The sequence below is a fragment of the Podarcis pityusensis genome (genome assembly GCF_964106645.2).
Source record: "Podarcis pityusensis genome assembly, chromosome: W".
NCBI classification, from domain to species: Eukaryota; Metazoa; Chordata; class Lepidosauria; order Squamata; family Lacertidae; genus Podarcis; species Podarcis pityusensis.
Window position 1 is genome coordinate 35,665,352 of NC_138045.1, and position 17,594 is coordinate 35,682,945.

The following is a 17,594-nucleotide window of genomic DNA, read 5'->3' on the forward strand; positions in this document are numbered from 1 at the left end:
CCTTAACCGTTGGCTCCATTCATGCAATGGAGCTTCTGTGGTACTTGGCTTGGAGCATTTGGCTTCAGCCCATTGGCTCTGGAAGTCACAGCCGCTGCCATCCCTAGGGAAGCTCTCAGAGTTACAGTACTTGCCTCTTTCAGGGCTGGGAACAGGGGGGTGCATCAGGCCTTTCTGCTCTTAGCTCATACCCCCCCCCCTTTTAGTCCATAGCCCCAACAAATGTGCTCTGTCCCCCCCCCCCCATAGGTGAAGGTTGTGGATGACCGACGGTACCGGAAAGTGTTTGAGGATATTGTTCAGTTGATGGACAGGATGGAGAACGAATTCCTTCCCTCCCTGGAGGGAGGTAAAGACGAATAGGATCCTCTCCAACCCCTTAAAGAGGGTTTGCTGCACAAAGATCAGGGGGGGAAGAAGCCCTTGGCCCATCTAGCTCAGTCTTAAGCGGTTCCCCAGGATTTCCGGGGGATCTCTCCCAGCCCTACCTGGAGATGCTGGGGATAGAACCTGGGACCTTTGCATGCAAGGCAGATGCCCTTCCACTGAGCGGCAGCCTCTTCCTCGCAGGCAAAGACTCGAGGGGTAGCCAGCGTGGTGCCCTCCAGATGCTGGACTACAACTCCCATCATCCCCAGCCAACATGGCCAGTGGCAAGTGCAGCAAGATCTGGAGAGCCCCACGTGGACCTGTTGCATGTGCAGTCCCCTAAATGAGAGCCCGGGGCCAAGGACAAACTTCCCCCGGAGCACGTTTCCTTGCCTCTGCTGAAGGCAAGCACTCTCTTTCCTCCCCCCCCCCCCTTTTGCTCTGCAGTTTCCATTTGAGAATGTGAAGTTCCGGTAGCTGCAGAAGGAGAAGTTCCAGATCACAAACAACGGGCAGGTCACCCTCCACTTCTCCTTTATCCCCAAGCTCAGTGACAGCCAGTACTGGAAGCCATGGCTTTGCGCTGAGCCCTGCGAGGGATACTTGGAGCCCAGCGCGTCTCTCTCTGGAATCAGGGAACTGTAGAGTTGGAAAGGGACCCCAAGGCTCATCTAGGGAAGGCCTTGGTTTCCTTTTCATCCCCCCTTTTCCCCTCCTCTTCCCAACCCTCCTCCCTCAAACCTTGGGAGTTTGGTAGAGCAGGGGAGGCTTAACATTTGTGGGCTGCATTGCCCCATGCTCCAAGGGCCACACGTCAAAGCAGCTGAGCCCAAAGTGTAAAAGTGTGTGTGACCAGCTTTAAACAAACACACACACACAAATGAATTGAAGCCAAACAATGCTGGAGGGTCCCCAAACACCTTTTGGCATCGCAGGGAACCAGTGAGAGCAGTCCGTCCAAAAATTACTTAAAAAAAAAAAAAAGCGTATTTTTATGTTGTGGAGGCACAAAAATATCTTGGGGAACATATAGAACTAGCCAAACTTTTAAAAACTCAATGAAATGTAAACTAAAAAAGAAAGTTACATCGGGGGCGCAAAAATCCTTTCCCTTTTTATATTCTTTTGTTAGGATCACTTTCTCTCACCCCCCCAGTATCCTGTCACCATCTTCTGTGCAGCTGCTGCTTTGGAGGACTAGAGAGGAAAGTGAGGTGGGGGTGGGAACTGAGTCGCTTCTTCTCCTAATTCTTGAAGTTAAGGTTTCCCCCATACACCTGTGAGAACAGGAGGCTGTACTAGATGGGCCATTGGCCTGATCCAGCAGGCTCACATTGTGTCCTTCTGTTCAATTCTTCACCGTCTTCACTTTTAATTTACAGACAAGCCAACGTGGCTGTGCCAAAGAGTGTATCTACCTGACCTCCTCCCGTTTTAGGTGAGACGGTGGACATTTCCCTGGATGTGTACGTCAGCAAGGAAGAGAAGATTGAGGCTATCTTTGTCCTTCACCTTGACCGTGGCAAGGACTATTTCCTCACCATCAGGGGGAGCTACCTACCAAGCTGCTTCGGGACCTCCTTGGAAGCCTTGTGCTGGGTGAGGCAGCCGCTTGGCGAAGTTCCCGTCACCAGACTTATTGACCTGGTAGGGAAAGGGGTTGATTTACCTGGCAGGTTCATCTGCTGGATGTCTACCCTTCCCACTCTGCTTGCCTGCTTGAAAAACAGCTGCTCTTCCACTCAGCAATGTGGGGGCTGGGGGTCCTCCGCTGCATTCAGCTTCAGCTTCTGTAGCTGTGCATCCGCTTCCTGTGTGCTGTTCATGCCCTTTGTTTGCCTTGACTGAGTCATCCCAGGTTCTGGTCCTCCCACCTGCCCTTTCGCAGGGCCACTGAACCGTGTGCATTTCCCTGCCATCTGCCCAGATACTGTTCAGCCAACGGGCTGTTTCTTTCTCTTCTCAGGGCCTGTGCCATTAACACCCTTGGTTGTCTTTTGCTCTTGCCTTCCTCCTCTGATCTCAGGGAGAAGACAGCTTCCTAGAAAAGGTAACAGTTGGTTTGCTATCCTCTAGATGTTCTTGTAGCGGGCTCAAATCAGGTACAGGCAACGCCCCGTTTACACGGGGGTTGCGTTCCGAGGTACCGTGCGTTTAAATGAAATTGCGTATATTGGGGACAGCATTGGAAAAGCCTGCAAACACCCTCTGAACTGGGTCCTAATCAACAGCTGCCCTGGGGATGAGGGGATCAAATTCTCCATCCTTGCCAACTCCTTTTAGTGATGGGCTGCTTGCCACTGCTGTGCTCCTAAAGCTCTCTTGCTCCCCCCTCCTCTCTTTCTCTTTCTCTTTCTCTTGAATGTGGTAGCTTGAGATAGAACTAACCACCCTGAACATTTCTGGAGAGGAAGATGGGAAGGAGGCAGGAGGCATGGTTCACCAGCTGCTGTGTGCTGCATTGCCCAGACAAAGTCGTGGGCTGGGGCTCCAGCTGTTGCTCAGTTTCTACCACTGCCTCTGCAACGTGCTCTAGACAAGGGGTGGTGAACATGTGACCCCATCATCTCATCATGCTGGCTGGGGCTGCAGCCCATCAACCTATGAAGGCCCATCCATGTTCTGTTGCTGTTTTTGTTCCTTATTTCCTGCCCTTCACCCTAAGGTCCCAGGGCAGGTTCCAGCAATTTAAATAAAATGTTAGCCAAACCTCATGTCCACAGCTGCATATTCAGTAAGCTTTTGGGTGAGCTGCACATCCGGAGTGGGAGGATTACGAGCTGCATATTAATAGGGGGAGGGGGAGCTTGGATTTGGGGTGCGAGCAATTTGTTTTTTGTTTTCCCCCTTGAGATGCTTGCTGTGGCTAGGGCCGGGCGATATGTCAATATAGCTATATTTTCAAATCAGCTTGAAGTCTAGATAGTGAGACTGGTTTCATAATTTCTGACCTGGCAATATATTGCGAAACATGATGTGTGTGTGTACTATGCAAAAAAACACCATGTGGGGGGAACCGTGAAGCCAGACAATGCTTCTCGAGATTCCTGCAGCCCCTGTGGACTCTGCCGGTTCAGCTTTCCCCTGCCCTCCTGCAGGGGGCAGCAAAAATCACAATGCGGGGGGAACCGTGAAGCCAGCCAATGCCTCTACATAGCTCCATCTTATTTCAGACATCGTGATATATTGGTGTATTGCAATGTTTAGCTAGTGATATATCACCGTGTTGAAAGCCAGCTATCGCCCAGCCCTACCTAGTTGTGGCCTCAGAGGGCAAGACTTGTCCACCCAGCTGGAGCAAGGAAAGAATGCATACAGGCACACACTCTGTCAGGCTCTCATGCCAGTCCCGCTTGTCATTGGACCTCCAGGAGAAGCAGTTTCTGGATATCGTACCCCAGGATGGTGATGACTCCACTGAGCGGCCAAGGAGATCTGGCTTTTGGTGGACCACCTCTTCAAGAATGCCTGCCACCAGGTGAGCTGAGGGGGACGGTACCATTGAAAGGATGGGTGTTGGCTGGAATCCAGTACCAGTTTTGGGGTGTGCAGGTTCCAAACATCCCAATTGATTTATATCTTAGCTACCGACTCGCTCTTACAAGAAGAAGAAGAAGAAGAAGAAGAAGAGTTTGGATTTGATATCCCGCCTTTCACTCCCCTTCAGGAGTCTCAAAGCGGCTAACATTCTCCTTTCCCTTCCTTCCCCACAACAAACACTCTGTGAGGTGAGTGGGGCTGAGAGACTTCAAGGAAGTGTGACTGGCCCAAGGTCACCCAGCAGCTGCATGTGGAGGAGCGGAGACGCGAACCCGGTTCCCCAGATTACGTGACTCTTAACCACTACACCACACTAGCTCTCAAACTCCTGCTGTGAGTATAGTGGCACCTTGGTGGAGCGGCAGCGGGTGGGGCATCCAGCATACGGTCTTCCTTAGAGCGGCTCAGAAGAACCCAAGTGTTCCCAACCATTGTCTGTCTCTCCCTAGCAAAGCGGCTCTCCGAGACTCGCCACTAGAAGAAGCGGGGAATGATTTCACTCTCCCATTGCCCCAAATCAGGAGAAGGGTAGTAGGAATGCTACTGTGGAAAGCAGGCGGGATACAATTCTCAGCCCTTGTGCCAGCTCTCTTGGTGATGGGCTTCTCTCCATTGTGGCATTCCTCGACCTCACATTATGCACCCCAGGGCTGGATTGTTCTGCATGCTATCCAGGATGTACCTCATCCCTTCCGAACGCATGGGTGATACTCTGCTTCAGGAGGACCTCTTCCAGACCCCGGGCACGCAGGACGAGCTGCAGGAGAGAATTGAGTGCCTGGACACCAGCATTCCCGAGACGATCCGTATCCTCTTTGGGGGGCATTGTTGGGGAGCAGGGCTGCTTGGTGGTTTTCTTTCGCTCTTGGCTGGAGTGGACCTCACTTTTATATACCTGGTGGCTTAGGTTCCTAGGCCACCCCATCCTTAAGGCTCTGGGACACAGCACAATGAAATGCCCACAGTCAAGTCCAGTCATGCATCCAAACAGCTTCACAGCTTTAACCCCCATTTGAAAACATCAGCCTGGCTAGATAGAGCAGAGGTGGGGAATCTTGACAGGCCCGCAGGCCCCACATCTAGCATCATACGTGGTGTCAAGGTAAAGACATGGCTGCAAAGGAGCTTCAAGGGTGCGTTCAGTTGTTCTTTGGCAAGCAGGGTTTCTTGACCGCACTTTTGGAGTTGACCACTAGTATTTGCTGTTTGGATTGAAACCATGCCTGCAGAAGGACATTTCCTCAGCAGATCAGCTTTGCAGGCAGCTTCGTCAAGAGGGGAGGTGTGGGATAATTACAGTGGGGTGGCTCAGTTGGTAGAGCGTGACACCCTTAATCTCAGGGCTGCGGGTTCAAAATGTGGGGTAATAAGCAAAGGATTTTAGGTATACTAAAAACAACAAGACCGCCCATAAAATGTATGCTATTGCCATGCCAATATGAGAGAAAATTAGTTGGAGGGTGGCAAGGGATGGGGCCACGGACCCCTGATTGGGAATAACGGAACTAGATGGTCCTCGGTGTCCCTTCCAACTCCACAATTCTAGGATCCTGTGTCTTAAACACAAATCTTGAGGAATAGTGTGTGTGTGTGTGTGTGTGTGTTTCTGTTTGAACTTTCCCAGCCTTTGCTTTATTCTGATTTGCGCTTGCGTCCCTACTCCCCACGTGTAGAATTGCTATACCTTTGGATTTGGACATTCAAGCGTTTCCCGCATGGACACTTGTTTCCAACGGCCAAATCCCGGCGGCGGATGGCAACCCTACCCACTTGTGCCAGATTGCCTGGCATACATTACAAGCATCTAGTCACATAGATTCTCCAGAATCCCGGGGCTAGCCCACCTGACGGGAAGAGTCCGCGACCAGAAGGAGGAGGAGTACCAGGAAGAATGGACAAAATTCAAAGATTATTTAGCTAAATATTTCAAGATAACCTAATTGGAAAAGCTTGCAAATATGAGAGAGGCTTAGGATTTAAATATGTAAGGATAGGAATTAAGATGTTTCAAGCTAGATTAGAAAGAATGAAAGATGTGAAGTGATCAAGGTTTTTTTTGTGTGTTTTTTTGAGAAGATTGATTTTGGAAAACTGTTAAAATGAAATACAATGAAATTCAACCAGGGGGATTTGAGGAAGTCACTTAACAATGTTATCAAGATTGGTTTAATTACAATTAGGATGTATGTATGTTTGTTTGTTTGTTTGTTTGTTTGTCTTAAATATTTTTTGGAAAATTAATTAAAAAAACTGAAAAGAAAAACACCATAGATTATCCAGAATCCCAAGCACCGACACTGTGAAACTTTCATAGGAATAAAAGGTAGGGGGAAAGGAGGCACAATGTCAAGCAGGCAACAGAATAAACCCGAGCACTGTGGGTCTAAAACCGGCCTCTGAATCTCTTGCTCCCCACTCTGCCCTTCTAACAATACCATTTTTTTGCTTGCTGGATGGCTGTGTGCAATGAGACCTCAGCCACTGAGGAAGGGTGCTGGCCCAGTGGGAGAAGTATGTGCTTGGCATGCAGGCGATCCAAAAATCAATTCAAGAGCAAAATTCCAGTTCTCATGTTTTCTGTCGAAATGGCTAATTTAAAGGGGAATAGCATGGTGCCTTCCACAGAGTCAGACCACTGAGCCGCCAAACTCCTTAAGGGAGGACCAGAGCTCGCTGGTGATGCAGGTCCCAGAACAGTCTCCAGCATCTCCAGGTGAAACTGAAAACATCACCTGCCTGGAACCTTGTAGAGCCACTGCCAATCAGTACAGACAGTGCTGAGTTAGGTAGCTATGATCCATCCACCATCACCCTTTGCCCGAAGCAAAGGCACATCGCTGGTCCAAATCTTTGAAAGACTTTCCCTGCTCACCAAGCCACCTGCCCTCCTTTATGCATTGCCGATGGCTTATCAAAGGGATCCTCACTGCAAGTCTCATCAAGGCAGACAGCTTGATGAAATCTTGGTGCCCTTTCTTACAAAATGCTAACAGGGACAATGGCCCCAGTTGCCCTCTGGACTCACAGGGTGCAGCTTACTTTGGAGCCATCAATTGTACACATTTGGAATGGCCCTTGAGAAAGGATAGTCTGCCTATATTCAGCAGCTTACCACCTTGTTGTTTGTTAAAAACTTGAATAAAAAGCATGCTTAAAATAAAACAGGAAAGATGAAATTTTGCTGGCTTCTTGAGAAAAGAATAATGCCTCATTATTTGTATCTGCTTTTAAATGTTGCTTCTCTTCTCTTTGTAATGAGTTTTACTGGGTCCGTGGTCATTTTAAGTTGCTTACCTTCCCTAAAATATATAAATCTACTCGACTGGAAACTTTTATTATCCAAATTCAAACCCACTTTGGATAGCAAAATTCCTGGAGTGGGGAGGAGGGTTCAATGTTCTAATAGATTAGATATGGACAGTCCTTCAGTACAGCAAAACTTGACACTTTGAAACCTTTGAGTCCTTTCCAAAAGGACTTCACCCACTATTTAGGGGGGAAGTACGTCAGAACTGACCTTCTGCAGTACTGATTCCACATTCTTGGACTCCTAATCTTACACGTAAGTTAGAGCTGGAACCATCTCAGGCCCTATGGCTCTTGAAATGACCATGACCTATTGAGCAAAACCACAGAATCCACCTCTCTGGTGACTAAACCCCACTTGCGTTTACAAAATAAATTAACAACAGAGGAAAATCATGGAAGAAATAAAATGGCTTTTGAAATTAACAAAGGCGATTCCTTTTATCCACATGTATTACGGGACATGTTCAAAGCGCCCCTCAGGAGAAATTCTGTAAGCAAAGGTAGCAGGCACACAAGGACACATTGCTAAAAGAAACAAAGGGATTTGGAGGGACCATGCGTGAACAGGTAGTACCAGAATGTACAGAATTGTACCTAGAAAAAGGTTACAACTGGATTACCTTTTTGTAAACAAAAACAACAACAACCCCCAAAATAAAACTCGGAAGCAGCAGGACGCCCTAGGAACTCTTCAAAAAACAAAACACAAAACTGCATATCCCTACCTAGTCACCAAATGTGAGGGGAAACGTAAACCAGCATCTTACACTGCTTTAAATGATAGCCAGATTCTGCAATTTTTTACCACACCAGAAGTAAAAGCACGGGGCATTCATAAGTTTTTGAAAAATCATGCACTTCATTTGTAGGCAAGGGAAAGCTTTCTGCAATGTACAGAATCTTACAAAGACACACAATCTGTTGAAATGACCAAGCAGCGGACGAGATTCGGGGACAGTGGTGTGCCGCCTGGGGAAATGTTCCTTTCCATTCACCTTAAGCAAAGATGTGGTGACCTTGTGCATCCATAAATAACTTTCAGAAATGTATTCCATTACTTCCCAAAGCTTCTCAATGGGCTACCAAATGGCATTTCTTTCTATTTTGGATGAAACTGGGGAAGCAGCTTTAGACGAAGGGGTTGCTGACATTCGCTGGCCTGGAAAACACCTGATGCCAATATGATGGCAAATTGTGGGTGGTGCATTGATGGAGAAACTAAGGCAACAAATGGGGACATGACGCCACCGGTGTTCTAAAGATACATTTCATGTAAAGATTATGATGGGCTTCTTCAAATGCCCATAGCCTCTTACAAGCAGAGGTTTTAGATCAATTTTCTGTAAACCTTTGTCATAAATAGTTGTCACTGGAAATACGACCAAAACAATGCAATGCCGGACTCATCCCTCCCGTTAGCGTGCCTGGAAAGCACGGGTCCCAGTAGTTTCCGCCTTACTCTGCTCCTTTCTCTGTGAAAGCCTGCTCTTTAGCTTTCACATCGGAGCAAACCTAAACCCACCCCCTCCCAAAGAAACCTTTTTTATGAGCCCCCCTACTCTGCGTGTGCTTTCTTTGGCTCCTGTCTCAATGTGCAGAAATTGAGCACGTGAATTTTCCAGCATCGGGAGTTTCCCCCAAGACAGTGTCGAGATCAGGCGTGTTTGTGTGGCTCCACGCTTGCAGTTATTGGGGCTTTGGCTAAGAGGAGTGCATGCACTTCCAGCAAGACATAGCTAGCTAGCTAGCTAGACAGTTTACCTCCCTTTGCTACAGTTTAAATTTCTGCATGCCATCTGCTGCATGCTACCTCCCTTTGCTACAGTTTAAATTTCTGCATGCCATCTGTCTACCCAGCCGCTCCCACAGGCAACATGGAATTCTTCTGTGCAATTTACTGTGGTGGTGTTGTTGTTGTTGTTAAAGATGTAAGACAAGCCTATATTGCACTTCATTAAAAATGCCAGGTCACTTCACAACAATATACTGATGGACTCAGTAGAATCAGCAATCAATACTGGGGCACGGGCCTTGGCTGGCACCCTGAAATGCACGGCCCCCGCGCCAGTCCTGAGGAGGCTCAAGGCCAGGGGTCAGCAACCTTTTTCAGCCGTGGGCTGGTCCAGCGTCCCTCACAGCATGTGGGGGGCCGGACTATATTTTGGAGAGAGAAAATGAACGAATTCCTATGCCCCACCAAGAACCCAGAGATGCATTTTAAATGAAAGGACACATTCTACTCATGGAAAAACACATTGATTCCCGGACTGTCCGTGGGCCGGATTGAGAAGACGATTGGGCCGCATCCGGCCCCCGGGCCTTCGGTTGCCTACCCCTGCTCAAGGCAATCACTTCCTGCACTTCACGTTAACGCAGAAGACGGCCCAGTTGTGCTCAGATGCTCAAAATTCCCTTTTCACCTTTGAATCTTTGGAGGGTCTGTTTCAGTTGGCATCGGGACAGCTCACCTAGCAGTGCAGCTGCCTTTATTGCAGAGGCAGGAAGTTTCCTTCCTTTCATATTCAGGATTTCTGTACTCACATAGAAATAATAAAATGGTTTCTGCTGTTTGTTAAAAGTCATGAATGAACTCTCACAACTCGTTGATAAGGTAGCTTGCTTGTGTTTCGAGAAATCGTATACGAGGAGCATTCATAGGAAGTTGCACTTGACAGAGTCAATCTAGCCTAGCACTGCCTACACTGACTGGCAGCAGCGCTGCAGGGTTTTCAAACAGGGGACAGTCCCAGCCCTGACTGGTGGAGATCCTGGACTGAACCTGGGATCTCCTGCATGCAAAGCAAGGCCTCCCTCAACTCGGGAGGCGTGAGTTCTCTACTGTATTTCAACAAATGCTTTCACTTTATCATTTCATTTTCATCTGTATATTTTGTGCACATATTTTCCTGTATATTTTAGACAGAGAGGAGTAGCAATACGGTTAGAGGCAAGGTTCAGAGTTAGTGTTGTGTGAGCATTTTAAAGCAGTTGACTTTAAACAGGAGGGGATTTCACCTGAAGAGATGGCCAGCATCGTGAATGTGTAAGTAGGATTTCGTCTGCTTCTTTTTTGTAATCTTCTGGGGCGAGGGCTTGGGGTCCCCCACACGGCCAGCATCCCCATGGAATTTAACCCCTTCCTGAACAGCTTAACTTCTCTTCCCACCCGCCTTCCCATTCTCCCTCAAATCTCATTGCAGCTCAGCTGGTTAGAGGGAGCTGCAGATAGCACCAAGGTTGCAGGTCCGATTCCCATAAGGTACAGCTGCATATTCCTGCATTGCAGGGGGGTTGGACTAGATGATCCCCAGGGTACCTTCCATGATCATTCTTTTGGGATGCTTTTCATTACATTCATAGCCCACTTTTCATCCAAGCAGTTCAAGGTGGCATTTATGGCTTGCCTTTCCCCCTGTTTTTCCCCTCACAACAAACCTGTTAGGCAGGCTAGGATGAGAGTGACTGGACCCAACATCAAACAGTGCACTTCATGATTGAGTGGGGATTTGCACTCGGATCTCCCAGGTCCTCCTAGTCCAGAATTCTAGCCACTATACACCCCCTCTCTCTCTACCCAGTGGGTAGAGAGTTCGACAGTGGAATTTGCTGCCAAGGAGTGTGGTGGAGTCTCCTTCTTTGGAGGTCTTTAAGCAGAGGCTTGACAACCATATGTCAGGAGTGCTCTGATGGTGTTTCCTGCTTAGCAGGGGGTTGGACTTGATGGCCCTTGTGGTCTTTTCCAACTCTATGATTCTATGATTCTACCCCTTCTCCGTTTCTCAACTCTTCAGCCATCAACTGCAACAGACAGGCATTCTGTCAGTCTTCCTGTCAGTCACTCTGGCTCTAAGAGAGTTTTCATTGCATTCTTTGGCTCATCTATGCCTTGATGCTTTGACGACCTTCCTAGCAGCCCCCTTCCCTCTCCAGGCAGGGCTGCTGTCCTAAAAGCATTATGCTGAGGGCTCTTTTAAATGCTGGAAATGCTTCCCTTATCTTTGCTTTGCTGGGGGTGGGGGTGGGGGGAGTGTTGGAATCCCCCCCCCCACATACATGAGATGCACCACTGTGTTCCTGTGGAGAGCCGTTTGGGGTCTGTGGGTGCATAAAAAAACAAAAAGAGCCCTATTGCGTGGCGAGTTCCCGCCCCCCCCCCCCCAAAGTGGAAATAAAGACACATGACACAATGATTTCAGGTTAATGGGCTAAATATGGCCACAACTTTGTTGGTTACAGGTGATCAGTGGTATTGGCTTAGGCATTGGTCCTAACTGACTATCCGGCTTCAGCCCGTCCGCTTGAAGTCCGGGAAGGGTTAACCACCAGTAGGGGGAGTCCTGCTGATGCACATCAACTCGCAACCCCCCCCCCCAGGCGAAAAATCAGGTCCGGCAAAAGAGGGAAATCCCGGCCGCGCCAGCGATAAATAGGGCTGCTCACGCCCCCTGAGCCAGCCGATTCCCTCAGTCGCACTTTCCAGACTAAGGAGAGCCCACTCAGTAGCTGCAGCAGCCTTGCTTGGTGCAGACCTCCTGGGTCATGTGGCTGTGAAATCCTGCCACAGCACAAAGATGGCCAAACTGCAGGCTTGGAAGGAGTCGTTGCCACCAAAGACAGGATCCATAAAGCCTCCTTGTAAATAGGGTGGAATGGGGGCCAGGTCAATTTGGTGAATCAGTAAATGTGGCAGAAATTCATCTCTCTTCTCCTTCATTCTCTTCCAGATGACATAAGACTTGATGTCAGTTTCGATTATGGGGCTAAGACACAAGTTTCAAGGCTCAGCGATGATGGAGTGGCAAGTTTTGCTTGCTGTTTCATTGTGTCTTGTTGCTAATTGTGATCATTGCTGTTGTTTTAGAATTCTTTCCTATGCAATATTCCTTTTTTATTGCTTTTAAATTGTTGCTTTTTAAATTGTCCTTGTAAAGGAAAGTGTTCTGCTAATGTTGATTGTATTCTGAATTGCTTCAAGAAGCCTCATAGCAATGAATACTATTAAGAGTAATAATTATTTTACCTGCCTTAATTATAATAAAGCATTGACATGCATATTTTAAATTAGCGGTTAAGGTCTTAAACTACACATTTTAATAGTTTCACATCTGTATTCTTTACTGTGTTCTAGCTTATAGATTTTGATTTTAACCTACATATATATGAGAGCTAGTGTGGTGTAGTGGTTAAGAGCGGTAGTTACGTAATCTGGGGAACTGGGTTCGCGTCTCCGCTCCTCCACATGCAGCTGCTGGGTGACCTTGGGCCAGTCACACTTCTCTGAAGTCTCTCAGCCCCACTCACCTCACAGAGTGTTTGTTGGGGGGGGGAGGGAAAGGAGAATGTTAGCTGCTTTGAGACTCCTTAGGGTAGTGATAAAGCGGGATATCAAATCCAAACTCTTCTTCTTCTTCTACATGTTCTCTATCTCTGTATAAGTCCATATTCTGGCTTGTGGCTGTAATAAATTGATTCGTTCATTCAATAAAGCTTCGGTGGTTTTGAAATTCAGTAAACTGTCTCTGCCTCCATTTTTTGGTACTGAGGGAAACGCTCTATAAAATAATCAGAAAACATCAGGGTTGTAGTCAACATCAGTCCTTTCCACAGCAGACCTATTTAAATTGATGGGCACAAATTACGTGGCTGTGTTGATTTTGACGCATCTCTTCTGAGTAAAACTCAGTTGACTACTGTAGGGATAATCGCGGAGTGGGCAGTGGGGTCCGGAGGGAGCACACTCCCCACCAGCAGGCAGCCACAGTCTGCCTGCACGCGTGACCCTGGGGTGCATAGCATACTCCCCCTCACAGACAAAGTCATGGCTGTCTGGAACATCGTTTCCTCTGTCTGACCTTTTGCGGTCTCAGCAGTCTACGGTGTCCTGTCTGTAACCTTTGTCCCCGAGACCTTTTGTCTCCTTTGTCATACACTGTGCAAGGGGAAAATGACGCGGTGGAAACAGGTGCCAAAATAACTTTGTACCACCCCACGATCTCGGGACCAAAGGTGTGTAAAGGTCACAGCCCAAAATGTATCTGCCTAGCTTGCATATTTGTCTCAATAAAAGGAGGCTCCACAGGACTGGTCAGCAGCTCGCTTCAGCCCACCTGTGCGCAGCTCACATGATGATCAACTCCTGTCTTGTGCCTTCACTTCAGACTACTCCTCACAGGATATCATGGAATTGTAGAGTTGGAAGGGACCACAAGAGTCATCTAGTCCACCCCCCTGCAATGCAGGAATATTTTGCCCAACGTGGGGCTCGAACCCACGACCCTGAGATGAAGAGTCTCACACTCTACTGACTGAGCTATGGGCAGATATCTTGTTTGATAAATGTGTCCCTTTGAAACATTTTGGTTTTATCCTCTCTGCAGGAGTTGCTATGCCTGATCATTCCATCTAGTTCTGTCAAAAGAGAGGTGGGGGTTGTTTTCTGATTTCTTAATTGTGAATATTTGGGGGGGAGGGGAGGCATAGGTGGAAAGGAGATACTCAGATGGACCAGAGTGAAATGGGGCCGAGTGAAATTGGGGCTTCGGGATGGCTTGGGGAAGTCTCAAAGTGTCACATCCAAACCAAAACTCTTGGTTGTTGGATGCCCCTGCCTTCTGTCATCATTTGAGCTTTCCTCTGCTTCCCTTTCAAGCTGCTGTCTGGAAGGAGGCCAAAGCCCACTTAAACATAGGAATGATTATAAGAAAGCATTCATTCAACAGCCAGAGTTGAATGAAGACGATGTGCTAGGAGGAGAATGAGCTAATTAAACCATTCTGCAACACACACACACACTGCAATCCGAACCCCAGTGCTGTTATGAGGACAATGGTCACAACCACACATTTCAAGAAGCATTGCACTAAGAGTCACAGATTCACCCAACACATCCTGGGAACCTCTGTTTGCTACAGATCTAACATCTCTCAGCACCCTTGGCAAACTACAGTTCCCAGGATTCTTGAGGGAAAGCCTGGACTCTTTCAAGTGGTGTAAGAGCTTTAAATGTGTGGTGTGGAATTCCTCCAAAATAATCGGGGAACTGTGCAACCCTCTCTCTCTCAGGCTACGGTCCTGCCCCAGGCTCAGGAGGAGGAGGAGGAAGAGGGCTCTTTATTAGATTAGGTTTGTATCCAGCCTTTCTATTTTCATGCTCAAGGCAGCTAAACCGTCAGAACTACATAAATCAATTATAATAATTAATACAATAAGAATAGCAATAAGAATTATTTACCAAATCTAAATAATCTGATAGAAAATTGAGGGAGGGGTGATCTCTCCATCGGCTGCAGTCTTTGGACACAACATTTCAATGAACATTATTGTTATTGTTATTATTATTATTATTATTATTAATTTCATTTCTATACCACTTTATATTTTCAAGAAAAAATTCAAAGCAGTTTACAGCATATTAAAACATAAATAAAACAATCTGAAGAATGTCAAATATAGAGTATACAGTTAAAGCAACATAGTTAACCAAAAACTGAAATATTAAAGATTTCAAAATAAAACATTACAAAGGAAGTCAACTACAGAATACATATTTAACACAAAATTAACAAAAACAAAACAAAAAACTTAAGCATTCCCCCCCCCCCAAAAAAACCAACATTGCTAAGTAAAGTCAAATATAAAATGCACATTTTAAACAGCAGAATTCCCAAGAGAATAAAATATTATCATAAGCATGACACGGCTGTTTAGCAGGCACAAAAAGATGGGGCAAAAGAATCCAATAGTTTGGGTTTCTTGTCAGGCCGAGCGATGTCCCTCTGGTCTCACCAGGAGCCTCTTTAGTAGAGCTGGTGTCTGGGCCCTGCCCCCCAGGCCAGGTGAAAAGGGCCTTGCAGGAAGCGGCCTTCACAACTCACAACCGGCCAAGGCCATCATGATGACACACAGTTCAATAGGGCAAGGTTTCTGGCAGGTGGGCATCTAAAGCCTACCAGACTGTCCACGCACACCTTGTTGGTCCACTTGCAACCTCTCTAGGTGGAGCAAAGTACTTCATGGTATTGATTGATGCTTTTTCCAGGTACATTCATGTGTTCATGCTCAAGCAGAAATCAGAAGCGTTTCCGAGGTTCAAGGAATTCTGTGCTTGGTGGCAAAATGTCCATGGAAAGCAACTGCAAAACCATTGGTTGGCTTTGTGGGAATGTTCAGGGATGCAGGAGAGGATATATTGTGAGATTATATCCTAGTCCAACTTGTGCTAACAAGTTCCCAAAATATCAGCAGAGTTTATAACATTCCCCCTTTTAAGTTCGCAACGGTAACGTCTGCACAGGTTCGCTTGAACCTCTATAATAATTACTCTGGTAATTTCCCCCTTTTGATCCCTCTTAAAATACAAAACACGACACAGTCTTTATAAAAGTATAAAAGAGTTTACTCACGTTCTGTTCACAATATGATCCCAGAAGGCAGACAGGCTTAAAAAGGTAAAATACATTTAGAATCTATCTTATAGGAAGATAGTCCTATCCTCCTCTCTTGGCTGAGAGCCAAGAGGGCATCCTGCTTCTTCAAAAGATGAAGATGAGAGAGGCAAGAGGCAAGAGGCAAGAGAGAGAGATGGCTGCCTGCCCTGTGCTTTTATCATTTACCTGCACAGGTGAGGCCACACACACCTCTGGTGACATGCGGAGGAAGTCCGTCCCCAGGAAGTTTACCTGCTTGCTGGACAGACATCCCTCCCCATGTTCTAACATGTACACTCTAGGAATGTTGTCATTGACTGCTCCTGTGTTTACATCCCACAGGCTTTCATTGATTTCTGTGGACACAGTAAAACAAAGCTGCCATCTGGTTTCTCTCGGGATGTTCGGATTGTTGAACACAGATTTGCTCTCCTCCGTAACCATGTCTCTCAGCATACCACTTTATTTCCCCCCAGATAGGTGGCTACTATTCACTTGTAGGAAGATGTGCTTATTTAGATTACAACATTGCAGTGGGAGCAAAAGCCACCTTTCTTCTCTCAAGAGGGTTAGTCGAGTTTCTGTTGCTATGGAAAAATCCAGGTGGGAGGCTGCTCAGAGCCCGTGGGTCCCTGCGGAACAAAGAAGGAGTCCAGCCACCAACCGGAGCAAAGAGCGGAGACCAAAGTTTATCGCGCAGCAGGTTCAGAGAGGAATTGAACCCCGAGAACGGGGTGACAAGGACTTTTAAAAGTTCCTATCTTATCCCAGCAGACAGTTCGCTAAACATCACCACTCCATCAGAAAAGGGGAGGGTTATACATGATTAACATAGGAGGAATGTGTTGGGGTAACATGCAAATACAGGATATGTCTTGGGAAATCCGCTCCACTTCCCAGTGGGGAGGAGTTGCGGTGGACCACGTGGCCACCCACTCCCCACCAGGGGCGGGGGACTCTGTCCCCCGTTGCCTATGGGATCCCGGCCACGTCAGAGCCCGGCCAGCCAACCCCCAGAGAACTTCCTCTTTGGCTCGCTTCCTCAATCACCCGCCCTCCCTCCCTATTTTGCAGGTTAGGCAATGGCCTTGCTATGGACTACGGTTGGTCGCCTTGGTTGTCCGAGGGGCCTGGTAGGAATTTTTCCACTTGGCAAATTGGCACTGGCCACTTGGTTTTCGCCTACCTCGTAGCAATCATCACAACTTTGTTAGGGTTGCGGTTAGGCATTGTTTGACCTTGTGTGGGGGAGGGGAGGTGTGGCCATCACCTGCCCCTCCATGCTTAAGGGTATTCCGTTAAAGGAATCCGGGGGTGTTGATCTAGTCTGAAGCCCGGCTGGGGGGCTAAAGCCTTGACACGACCCCGACGGGAGCACCAGGGGGAGCTTGAGTTGGTTCGCATCGACAGGGCTTCCCCTACCGGTGGCTTACCCTTACTGGGACTTCCTGCACAATGGGCAGGAGTCAGATATAGTCAGGTCCAATCAATGCCTAAGCCAATACCGCTCACATTCGCCGAAGAATTGACGCTTTTGAATTCTGCTGCTGGAGGAGACTCTTGAGAGTCCCATGGACTGCAAGAAGATCATAGAATCATAGAATCATAGAGTTGGAAGAGACCACAAGGGCCATCGAGTCCAACCCCCTGCTCAAACCTATCCATTCGGAAGGAAATCAGCCCTGAGTGCTCACTGGAAGGACAGATCCTGAAGCTGAGGCTCCAAGACTTTGGCCACCTCAGGAGAAGAGAAGACTCCCTGGAAAAGACCCTGATGTTGGGAAAGATGGGGGGCACTAGGAGAAAGGGACGGCAGAGGACGAGATGGTGGGACAGTGTTCTCGAAGCTACCAGCATGAGTTTGAGCAAAGTGCGGGAGGCAGTGGAAGACAGGAGGGCCTGGTGTGCTCTGGTCCAGGGGGTCACGAAGAGTCGGACACGACTAAACCA

General features: G+C 47.7%; 1 pseudogene across 1 annotated transcript in view; it reads left to right on the forward strand.

Annotated features, from left to right (window-relative positions):
- LOC308467664 (inositol polyphosphate 5-phosphatase OCRL-like) overlaps positions 1-8,734 on the forward strand; it is a 29,509-nt pseudogene extending 20,775 nt beyond the window's left edge. The window contains exons 10-16 of the transcript in view: positions 250-360; positions 817-982; positions 1,808-2,016; positions 2,396-2,419; positions 3,741-3,847; positions 4,631-4,736; positions 8,712-8,734. The product of the transcript in view is annotated as an inositol polyphosphate 5-phosphatase OCRL-like (transcript). The remainder of the gene's footprint in view (positions 1-249; positions 361-816; positions 983-1,807; positions 2,017-2,395; positions 2,420-3,740; positions 3,848-4,630; positions 4,737-8,711) is intronic.
- Positions 8,735-17,594: the final 8,860 nt, after the last annotated feature.